The sequence below is a fragment of the Neofelis nebulosa genome, chromosome 13, assembly GCF_028018385.1.
Source record: "Neofelis nebulosa isolate mNeoNeb1 chromosome 13, mNeoNeb1.pri, whole genome shotgun sequence".
NCBI classification, from domain to species: Eukaryota; Metazoa; Chordata; class Mammalia; order Carnivora; family Felidae; genus Neofelis; species Neofelis nebulosa.
Window position 1 is genome coordinate 64367350 of NC_080794.1, and position 9079 is coordinate 64376428.

The following is a 9079-nucleotide window of genomic DNA, read 5'->3' on the forward strand; positions in this document are numbered from 1 at the left end:
AGACTTGAGAAGGGCACAGTGCAGAAGAAAAGTGTGGTCCACATGAGTCCCAGCAGCCTTCCAGGAGCTTGGAGAAGGTCAGACCTCAGACCAGGTGTCCGCCTCAGGTTTCCAGAGGCAGAATGGCCAGTACTTCCTCTGTGCTCCACTCCCCATCTCTGCCAGTGTGCAACACTCCTCCGGGAGGGGACCAGGTACTACTCATCTTGGTGTCCTCAGAGCCTGTATGAATGAATGACCAACCAATGATGAATGAATTGCTCGACCAATGAATGAGCAAACGATCAAAGCCTCTCAAGGCCTGTTTGAAATGTACAAACGTATTCACTGGAGCATTATTTTGTGATCTCCAAGATTGGGAACAAATTCTTCGTCCATCAGTAGAGGACTGGGACAATAAATTAGGTATCGGTGTACTGGCGAGCAGCCATGAGAAGAATGAGGCAGCTTTAAGTACATGGCTGTGGAACAAACTCAAGGGATAGTGTTGGGTGTGGAGAACAGGATGCAGAACACAACGCAGGCTAGGCTGGCCTCCGAGTGTGCTCCTGGGGAGAGAATAGTATTCCGAATACGCGTAGGACAGCTCAGGAAAGATGCCCAAGGAAATTATAGCTCTGGCTCTCTGGGGAGAGCAACGAATACCTGAGCTAGGGGGTGGAAGGGAGGCTGACTTGTCACTGTTTGAACCGTTTGGATTTTGTACAGCGTGAGTAAAGTATTTATTCAAAACAAAATGTAATGGCACGCACTTGGAGCCACGGACTTGGATCACCCTCCTGGTCCTATTACCAGCTGCGTGCTTGTGAGCAGGTCATCTTAGTCTTTGAGGATCAGTTTCTTCATCTGTAAAAATAGACTGTTGGAAGTCTGCCCAGTGCTCTGAGATTTGCCAAAGGTGTTTCTGGGCACATTTGGGGAGCCCAAGGTTTTGCTGACACCACTGTCATTTGTAGTACACACAGATGACACATGAGCACAAACCTCTGACCAAGACAGGTCGAAGTCCTGCAAGAGATCGACAGTGTGATCCTTGACCCCACTGGTCTTGGTCAGAGACCAGGTTAAATGCCCTCTCAGGGTTCACCTGCTGGGAGACATTATCTGGCGGATTCTCTTGCCCCACTTCAGCAACCATGGCCAGGACCAACCTTCAGGAACTCTGTCTCAACACCAGAAGATTATGTCATGAAATCCCTTCGTTGCTTCCTCTGTCCCAGTATCTTACCAGTGAAAGAACAGTGCAAAAACAAAGAACATAACGTAGTCATCTGGGCTTTGCAAGGGGAAGTGCTAGAGATTCCGCGGTTAATGGTCTTTAGAGATATTCTCCCTACAGTGGGTGCCAGCTTGGGGCACTGCATAACTGCGGGCTGTGGGGTTGCCCCCGTGTCCAAGCTATGCATACCAGGAATACTCTCTCATTTACTGTTTTTTTTTTTTTTCATTTGACAAAAATTAATTCAGCTCCTTTGCTCTGCCACGGTTGTAAAGGAGAGTACGCTGCCTGAGGCAGTTACGGCCCATTGGTGAAGGTACACAATTAGACAAGCCAATGATAATCAAAAACGCACCAAGCATCAGAGAGACAGCCAGGCTTTCCAGAAGTACCAGGCAGAGGTACAGGACCCAGGGGCAGGGGTCAGCCGATTCCTCTGGGAGGAAGGGAGGATGGAGGGAGGACAGGCGCTAACGAACAGAAGCAATTTGGTGCCAGCTGTTGTGAAGGTGTGACAGTGGATGTAAATGGTTAGCCAAGGACCCAACGCACTGTAAGCGCTCCATCAGTTCCAGAAAGCACAGGAAGAAATTTCCCCCAGATACCCAGGCCTGAGCGCGGGGCTGTCATCACCCTGAAATGCCACAAGGCGGAGCTCATCACCTGTTACAGTGCGTTCTGGGTCCTGTCCCTCCAGTTGCAGTGTGGCCGGCCTCCCCCAACCCAGAAGCTGGTTATTTACACCTTACAAAGCTGTTAACAAAGCGCCCAGTGGATACCGGGACACCCACAGCTGCTGCTAAGTGTAGGGTGTGCCAGAGCCTAAGTGGCTCCTGACAGCCCTGTCCTCGTGTTTTCTCGCAAAGTCCAGGATTTGTTCCTCCGGGCTCACTCTCACCACCTCAGAATAGCTCTGATTCCCCAAAATAGCCACCAGTTCTGTTCTTTTCATCCTTCCTGGTTCTTCCCACCCATCCACAGAGCCCAGTCTTAGAGCAGCACGGAGGAGGGTGAGGCACTGGCCCTGGCACCTTGGGGGCCACCTAGGCCAGCAGAGCTTCAGCTCTCTGCACAGACCCCAGTTCCTGCACAGACCCCAGCAGAGGGGATGAAAAGGTGTTTCCCACAGGTCTCCTTCCGGAGTTAGAAATGTACTTGGTTTTGAGCACCCCTCCCACCCCCATCCCCGCCCTGATGGCTTCTGGAGAGGATTGGGTGGCTCCATGCCCTGGAGTGAGACAGACCTGTGGTCCTGCACTCACTCTGCTGGTGACCTTGGGCAAGTTACCTCACCTCCATGGTCATCTTCCATGAAATAAAGATCAAAAGAAGATCTAACATTTTACTTTATGGGATATTGAGGGATCAGTTGTTCCTGGAAAAGGGAATCCACATTTGATTCCTTTTCTCCCCTCACCCAGGGAACACCTTTAAACACACACTGAAACTGACATACGGGGTGGGGGGGGAAGAAACTGACATACAGGTAACTTCTGAAAAGAAGAGGGGGCCGCTCCCTGACAGATGGCTTCAAGCCAAAGAGGTGAACCTGGGTTCAGGTGAGGGCTGGCAGGAAATCAGCACCACGCTCCCTTTTTAACTCTTTCCTGACAGGACTCTGACTGCAGTTGGGGACTGACAAGCACAGGACCTGACAAAGTCAGAAAAAGGACAGCAGAAGGGTTTCCAGACAGAGGAATCACATGGATGGACTTCACGGGTCAGTTCCTGGGGTACTGTCTGTCCCCTCCAGCAGGCAGAAATAGGTGTCTGTGCCCGGCTCAGTGCCTGGCAGATAGAGGGCACTCTTCTGGGGTCAAGAGTGACCGGAGCCTTCATCCCTTGGCATCAATGGTTTTGTGAGGAGTCATTACTCATGACTTAGTCACCTTTGGAAGATGACATAGGCCATCCCAAAGTGCCCCACACAAACTGCAGTTTGCTTCTCAGTGAAACTGAGCTGGACCACATTGAAGGTTTTGGAACTGTGTTTTTCGGAACCCCTCAGAGACAAGGAGGCAGGAGGAGGTGTGTGGCAAGATAGGCAACCCCCTGTCCCCGTTTCACTAGAGAAGCTCAAAAAGAGGTCATGTTTTTCAATGAGATGTAAAGAACAATAAAGAAAAATCCACACAACTTGTTTGTGCGGTTTGACAGTTAGTTATAAAATGAATACCCCATAATGCAGGTCAAGAAATGCAACGTTGCCCGCACCCCAGGATCCACCTGAATGTCCTTCTGCTTGCCAACTTAGAGGCCCCAGATTTGATTTTAAGGGAACCAACAATCTGGCACAAGCTGTCGTTTTTATGTGTATGCGGTAGGGGGGGGAAGGGAGTGTGTGTTTGGCTGGGGTGGGCCTCAGATGCAGAGTCCAATTAACCACACTCCCTAGACCATGCAACAGGATCACAGGCTCATACAGGGCCTTCTCTTGTTTTCTTTTATATGCTGATTTTTCTTCCCTTCATCTCCATCACTGCTCCTATTTCCCCTTTCCCCCAAAGACACTTAATCTATTGTATTCGGCTTATGTCCTTGGGTATGTATGTGTCTTTGAAAAATATATTGTGTCTTGTATATGTATGCATTTTAGATCTCTTTCTAGTCCTTTTTTCATGTTATTCTATATATCTCAAACCCATTACTTCTTATTTATTTATTTTTATTAAAAAAATTTTTTAATATGAAATTTATTGTCAAATTGGTTTCCATACAACACCCAGTGCTCATCCCGACACATGCCCTCCTCAGTGCCCATCACCCACCCTCCCCTCCCTCCCACCCCCCATCAACCCTCAGTTTATTCTCAGTTTTTAAGAGTCTCTTATGGTCAAACCCATTGCTTCTAACTGCTCCCTATTTACTCCACAGAATGCATCTATCACATTTACTTCTCCTAATTGATGGATACTTAGGATGCAGCCAATCACTCTCTTGTAGCAAACAACACTCACATGTCCCCTCATGGACCCAAGTTTAAGGTGCTCCGAGGCAGATGAGGTGAGGCAAGGCAAGCAGGCTTAGGGTTGGCTAGTTTAAACCATTTCGATGGGCTCTTGGGTGGAGGGGCTGTCCCTAGTTGCCTGGTACCTGGCCCTGGGGTGGTTAGGGCAAGGAAATAATAGCGGCCTGGTGTGGTAAGAGCTGGTTAGAAGGGGTAGCGGGGTGTGGGCTCTGGACTGGTTTATACGTGAAAGTTGTGCTCGCAGGTGAATCCTTTACTATCTCTAGGAACTGGCTGGCCCTCAGAGGCCAGTCTCCCCAGAGTTAGCAAGGTGCCAGATATGAAGCATTAGAAATAAAAAGACATGGAGCGCCTGGGTGGCTCAGTCGGTTGAGCATCCGACTTCGGCTCAGGTCATGATCTCACAGCTCGTGAGTTTGAGCCCCGCGTCCGGCTCTGTGCGGACAGCTTGGAGACTCGAGCCTGCTTCGGATTCTGTGTCTCCCTCTCTCTCTGCCCCTAACCCACTCACATTCTGTCTCTGTCTCTGTCTCCCTCAAAAATAAATAAACATGAAAGAAAGAAAGAAAGAAAGAAAGAAAGAAAGAAAGAAAGAAAGAAAGAAAGAAAGAAACAAAGAAACAAAGAAACAAAGAAAGAAAGAAAGAGACATGCTTAACACAATGGGTTTGGTAGAACTTAGCTATAAAGCCAATGGAGTTGAGAAGAGATGTTTTAATTAAAAAAAAAAATGTTTATTTATTTGGAGAGAGAGACAGAGAACTTAAGTCGAGGAGGGACAGAGAGAGACACAGAATCCGAAACAGGCTCCAGGCTCTGAGCTGTCAACACAGAGCCCGATGCAGGGTCTGAACCCACAAACCGTGAGATCATGACCTGAGCTAAAGCCAGATGCTTAACCGGCTGAGCCAACCAGGCATCCGTTTTTTTAAAAATTCTTTTTGAGAAAAAAAATTTTAAAAGGAGATAATTTTATTTTCCTGGTTGTTGGCTTATTTTCTATTTCTTCTTGTTCAAAGTTTGACATTTTACATATTTCAATAAAGATTCATTTCTTACATTCCAGTGCTTCTGGATGGCCAAGTAGTGACTTTTCTGTGATCCTCCAAGTCTTCTTTGTGACCTTTACCTCTCTAGCTCCCTTAATAATTGTGTAAAATCTAATGCCTGTAATAAGTCATTGATTCCATAAGACAGTGGTTCTGCTTCCCTGATGGGACCCTCATAGATAACTTCCCTGTAGACTTCATGAAGCAGAAATCTGTACCAACCCTGGCCTGTCTAGCTCTGGACCTTACCATGAGAGAGGGAAGTACATTTCTTTCTTGTTTAAACCACTGTAGCTTTGTGGTTTTTTTTTTTTTAAAGATTTTATTTTTTTATTTTTTTTAATGTTGATTTATTTTTGAGAGAGAGAGAGAGCACATGCAGTGGGTTGGGGGGGGGCGGGCAGAGAGGGGGACAGAAGATCCAAAGCAGGCTCTGTGCTGACAGCAGAGAGCTCGATGTGGGGCTCGAACCCACAAACCGTGAGATCATGACCTGAGCCGAAGTCGGATGCCTAACCGACTGTGCCACCCAGGTGCCCCTTTAAGATTTCATTTTTAAGTAATCGCTACACCCAACGGAGGACTCGAACTCACAACCCCAAGATCAAGAGTAGCATACTCTTCAGACTGACCCAGCCAGGCACCCCTAAACCACTGTTACTTTGATCTGACTTCACAGAGCTGAGACAACTACTCGTTTTGGACCCTGCCACCCGCTAGAAGTTTACAGGAAAGAGGAAGCACTTCTATCTTATTTGACCCATTGCATTTTTCAGTTTCTAACAAGAGCTTAGCCTGTAGCTTAAATCCTTCCTCATCCACACTACCCCCCTTTTCACCCAGTTGAATCCTACTCACCCTGCAGCTTTTCCTAAGCCTGATCCCCCTATTACAAGGGCACTCTCCTAATACCCTGGGCTTCCCCTTTCATAGCACGTGCATAATCTGGTAAATATTTGTCGCGTGTCTGTCTCCCCCACTAGACCAGACCTTGCCTGTCTTACTCCTGCTGTACCCCCAGCCCATGATGCAGAGCTGACACACAGCCATTGACTGACTCAATGAACGCTCTCCAAGGGAGATACAAAGAGGAGAAATCTTTTGGTGCATTTTGCTAGAAATGTGCAGTCGCCCTGAACCCCTTGGGTGGAACCTAGCTTGTCAGAGTTTGCTGCCCCGACCTTCTCCCCCCTCATCCTCTCTTATTCCAGAGCCTCGAACCGCCTTCTAAACGTCAGATGCTTCACAACCAGTTATTGCACAGTAAGAGGCAATGATATGTGTGTGCCAGATATCAAGGTCACTGGACACCCCCCCCCCCAGCTACGTGTCATATGTAGAACCACTGTTGGGGTGTGTCTGGCCCATGCTATTTTCTCTAAGAGCTGCCCCCCAAACCATCCCATGCTGAGGAGCAGGCCCAGCTCGGGACACTTCAATGAGAATTAGAAACCCATGGGACACTTCAATGAGAATTAGAAACAAAAGCGCCCGTTTCTCAACACACTTTATTGCCATCTGCCAAAACAGTTTCATTATGAATATGCATCTTTGCAATGTCTGCAGCGTGGAGGGGGCCCCTTGGAGTTACACACTGCACAGTCTACACAGCCGTATGTGGATGTAGGTCCTGCCATCTCCCCGTTAGCCTTGTTAGCGTTATGTTACTCTGCCTTCTTCTAGAGCCAGCCTGATTGGGCCAACCTAACTTAAGCTGGCCAATGGGTTGGTTCTCTCAGAAATGTAAAGGTGGGCTACAGAGCTCTAGCTTGTCATTACTAAACTGGGAGAACAGGCAGAGTCGTGGCTGGGATAGCCATTTCCCGACACGTATCGCTTCGAGTTCCCTGACTGCAAGCGACAGAAACCGACTTAAGTAGCTAACTTAGCTTACACAAAAACGGGATGTATCGGAAGGAGTCTGGGAAAGCCAGAGAACCAGAGGCCAGGCAGGAGGAACGACAGGAAGAGCTTCACACCAGAGCAATCTGGCCAGGGCCCCACTGTCTGGAGGAGGAGGGGGCAGGGAGAATGGGACATGGACGATGGCAGACACTGATGGACAAAGGACCTCCATCCATTTCCGCCTTCCCGTCTCCATTAGGACTCAAAGTCTTGGGAGAGAGCAGCTGGCCAGCCATGCCGTGATGGAGGAGGGCTTTGTGGGGTGCTCCGATCAGCTGGGGGCCACCCAATGGGGGGAGTCCCAATCAGGCGGGGGCCGGCGGCGCAGGCAGTGAAAGGAGGGGGAACAAAGGAGATAGAAGTTTGAGGTTACCACAAGGGAGTGGCAGGCAGGACAGCAAAGGAGACACTGCCACCAGGTGGGTATGCGTATGTGTGTGTTGGGGGGGTGGACACAGTTATCACAGTTATGGGGTGGAGTGAGGGAGTATGGGGACATATGGAATTTCCCCCTTTTTTGGCCATTTTAGGGACTGTGACTGATTGTAATTGGTCAGTTAGGGTCTGTGGTTATTTCGATGTGGGCCGCTTAGTGGTCAGTGGTCGCGTGGGCCCTTTGGCCTTACTCAGGTTTCCATTGCTCAAGCCTGTTGCCTAAAAATGGCCTCTACAGGCTCTATCCCTCTACTGTTCTCTTCTTAACTCAGAAACACTTTTTCATTTATAAAGTTCTTTCTTTCTTTCTTTTAATGTTTATTTATTTTGGAGAGAGAGAGAGACAGGGTGTGAGCGGGAGAGGGGCAGAGAGAGAGGGACACACGGAATCCGAAGCGGGCTCCAGGCTCCGAGCTGTCAGCACAGAGCCCAACGCGGGGCTCGAACCTACGAATGGCGAGATCAGACCTGAGCCGAAGTCGGACGCTTAGCTGACTGAGCCACCCAGGTGCCCCTATGAAGTTCTTTAGAACGCATAACCAAGGCGCCATTTCCCGACACCTGTCGGGAAAGAGACATCTGTCTCTTTGTTCTTGTCCTCTGGTATAGGATCTCGTGGTGGCCCTCTCCTGTCGCATGTGTTGCTCCTCAAGCCAGTGTCACTATCACTGGTCGCCCCTCCTGCCCACTCTCCCCGTCCTCAGGAGCAGATGTGCCTTCTTCACCACTCCCTGGGCTTTCTCGTTTCTTCAAAGCGCCTTCTCCGTCTCCAGTGGAATTCTCTTTCTTGTCTTCTTTCTTTTCTGTGGTTTTCTTAGCTGCTCGCTCTTCCTCAGGAAGTAATACTGCTCTGACCCCGTTTGACTCGCTCTGCCCCCTCTTACTCCCTCTCTCTAGCTTTTGCGGTTCTGTTCCTCTGCCTGTGCAATTTCAGCTCTAATTTTCTCTGTATCCACGTCCATCTTTGGACCCAGAGCCTTTCAAGTTCATTGTTAAATGAATCTGTGCTTTCCAGGAACAACTTCTTTTTCTGGTGTTACTCCTCTATTCGAAGAAGCTCAGCTTCTAGTTTTCACTGATGAACAGTTAAGCACTGAACTTGTTGTTTGAGGTCCTGCATTCTGGCTGTTGTGACAACCTACGGAACATCTGGTAGCACACTCTCACCAGGTACCGCACCGAGGAGGTGTCGGTCTCCCTGGGAAGCAGTAGCTGTATGCTTCATTGACCAGCCACCATCAAAGGATCAAATAGGAGACGGGGCGCCTGGGTGGCTCAGTCGGTTAAGCGTCTGACTTCAGCTCATGTCATGATCTCGCAGTCTGTGAGTTCAAGCCCCACGTCAGGCTCTGTGCCGATAGCTCAGAGCCTGGAGCCTGCTTCGGATTCTGTGTCTCCCTCTCTCTCTCTGTGCCTCCTCTGCTCACACTCTGTCTCTCAAAAATGAATAAATTTTAAAAATTAAAAAAAAAAATAAAATATATGAAGAACTCTTAAAACTTA

The 9079-nt window shown here is 48.8% G+C and overlaps 1 pseudogene; it reads right to left on the reverse strand.

Annotated features, from left to right (window-relative positions):
- Positions 1-8067: 8067 nt before the first annotated feature.
- On the reverse strand, positions 8068-8819 carry LOC131492440 (SWI/SNF-related matrix-associated actin-dependent regulator of chromatin subfamily E member 1-like; annotated as a pseudogene).
- Between the last annotated feature and the right edge of the window lie 260 nt (positions 8820-9079).